Raw genomic sequence first — 2772 nt, 5'->3', positions numbered from 1 at the left:
TGCTGACTGTGCTTCTGTGTTTACATTTATCCCTTCCTGAGATTTATCATCATACACTTGATGGTTACATCATGATGATAAAAATAGCACAGTTTGGTTTATTTTCAAGATGTTGACATTTTACTTCTAAGAAACGTTAAAAATAGAAATTATTACGTCAGCTGAATCAAGTTTTCTATGAAAAATAGTGGCAATTGATGGTTAATCAATATACTTTTCTTGTACATTTTTAATTCAATTTACAATTATCGTGCGGTACATTTCCGTGATTCTAAACCCGGAAGTAAACACGGAAATAGATACCAGGAAGATACCAGGATTCGGCAGGAATTCCCCTAAAATCAATTTAGGATATATTGACCAAATTATAGGATAGTGGTGTAAAAAAAAAATTATCATTAATTATGGTTGATTTACGTAAGTTTGGTTGATTTACGTAAGTTTGTTTTGAGGATCTGTTAATATTTATGTTAATATCGGGCGTCTGGCTCTGTCTGACTAATTTAATGAATGGGAAAAAATTGACCAATGAAAGACCGCCCTCAAAACTATCGACCAATCAATGCGTTCGTTACAAAATTCGAAGCTATTAAAATTTGGCAGCTGTGCATAATTTTGTAAACAAATCAGGTTTGTATTATGTGTAGGAATATTACTAGATTTGAGAGTATCTTATGAATAATATTCGCCGGTCCATTGAAATCCGAGTTTTTATTACATTGCGTCGTTGTTTTGTCGCTTCAATTCCCACATTCTCGCACCTTTTCATCATGTTTTTCCAACCGGAAAAAACATGTTGATATTGCCGGGGGAAAAAGGTGCAAAATTTGGCACCTTATCATGTTTACGTTTATCAAGTATCCCAGCAAACACAAAACGTTTAAGTTTTCAAAATGTTTTGAACAAGTTATATTTGGGGTTTAGGTGTTGGTAAAAACGTTTCAATAACATTAAATGTCAAGTTCATAAAAACATTTATTAAGGTTTTACCGTCGTTACTAAACCTATCGACCAATTTTTTTTAAATTGACATATTTTGTACATTGATATGTGTAGATAATAAATCTGTAAAAAAACAGGGGGTGCCGGACCTCACTTTTGAGCTACGGCCGTTTTAAAAGAGGTGTACATTTCCAAAAATCTCTGTACACTTCAATGGCAAAATCAGCAATTTGTCCAAAATATACCACCTTTTTATGCGTTGTATAAAAAAATTGTCGAGACAAAATTTTTTAATTTTATATATGTTATGAAAAACAAGAAGCTCTTTAAAATCGCAATAAAAAAAATTGGGGTACGGACCTTGTTTTCAGCGTAAATTGACCAAAATAGGTCAAAAATGCACTTTTTCTGCGACACCATGCGTAGTTAATTGCGTACATGGATATTTTGGTGCGTATCAACGCCCTGGTATACAGCGATCTGATGCCGGATCAGCGTTAAGTTTACTTATATGGCCACAAAAAAGGAATTGTCTGTTTACGAGGAAAGTTTTCACTGTAAAAAAAAGTTACCTAAGAAGTGTCCAGAATAGGAACAATTATAATAATATCGACTATTAAGTCTTTTATATATAAAAGACTTAATGAAGCCTTAAAATTCTTAGCCTAATCCTAATTTGGTGTATTTTGGTCATAAACGGGTGTAAGAAAGACTCCTATTCTGCAAAGATATTAACCAAAGAGTTATCAAGTTTCACAAAGTGAGAAATTTTCAGCTTTCACCATGTTCACCTGACTCGAATGACCAAAAAGAGGACTTATTAAACATGTTAAAGCGAAGCGTTTGACACCATGGGCGGAAGTGTTTGACTATAATAGGCCTACAATTATTATAGGCATATGCTTACTTAGTATGCTTAGTGCCGTTTGCGAGAGGAAATATTTTGGTCACAAACACTATAATACGGAATTATCTCGAGGTGGATTCATGTCATCAATAGCAGTTCAATTAAAGCAAAGTTAAACACTGGGTTGCCTATTATAGCTGTAGAAAAACGTTTGGCCAATTATGATATCATGTCATTTTTGTAAATGTAGGCCTATGACACATGTTGAAACTGAATAGTTTTGATGGTGTTGTCTATCGCATGCATTTTGAATTCAGTGCATGTAGCTTAGTAGGCTTAGGTCTTTACCCAATATAAACCATGATTAAACACAAATGCTTTAAACATTTAGCCTCAGTGTTGGATTATAAACTTTTAAAATTTACTTCGTAGTGCGTTTCATTATGAAACGTTCTACAAACGATATAACCTTTAATATGCCTATAGGCCTAGTGGTTAGCCAACATTTAGGCCAAAATATGATTATTAAAACGAATTAACCAATTTAACCAACACTCGTTTAGGCCTTAATGTGTTTTTTTTTAAAACCTGATTCTGTGTTTGTTGGGTAGGCCTATAACTGTGATTGGACCCTACTGTCGTAGGCCTACTTTGGGGGAGGACAGGTTCGTTATCAGTGGAAGCGCGCTGGCAAGATTTGGTTTGTGTACATTATTGTATTTAATAAAACAGCAAACATTGTTTTCTTTATTTTTTGGCTTTAATTATCTATGGTGCGCACAGATTGCATTTACTCGCACAACACGCATCGTTCTCTGCGATGTCTGCAACGCAACGCCGAGCACGACGCAGCCTACGCACGCGTTGAAAACAGGCGCAATAGTCAAGTCGAATCGGGTGACGACGGTAAAACCTTAAAGGGGCATTTCGTGATCCAGCCTCATCCCCCCACTTTTCCCAAAAAAAGTTGAGATTTTTACACC

General features: G+C 35.0%; 1 protein-coding gene across 1 annotated transcript in view; it reads left to right on the top strand.

The window, feature by feature from the left end:
* The first annotated feature begins 550 nt into the window (after positions 1-550).
* The window catches only part of LOC140141853 (centrosomal protein POC5-like), a 36252-nt gene continuing 34030 nt past the window's right edge, over positions 551-2772 (top strand). The window contains exon 1 of the mRNA XM_072163724.1: positions 551-630. The gene's annotated coding sequence lies outside the window, so the exon portion shown is untranslated. The remainder of the gene's footprint in view (positions 631-2772) is intronic.

This window comes from Amphiura filiformis, chromosome 20 (assembly GCF_039555335.1).
Source record: "Amphiura filiformis chromosome 20, Afil_fr2py, whole genome shotgun sequence".
Classification (NCBI taxonomy): domain Eukaryota; kingdom Metazoa; phylum Echinodermata; class Ophiuroidea; order Amphilepidida; family Amphiuridae; genus Amphiura; species Amphiura filiformis.
This window is presented reverse-complemented; position numbering and strand designations above follow the sequence as displayed.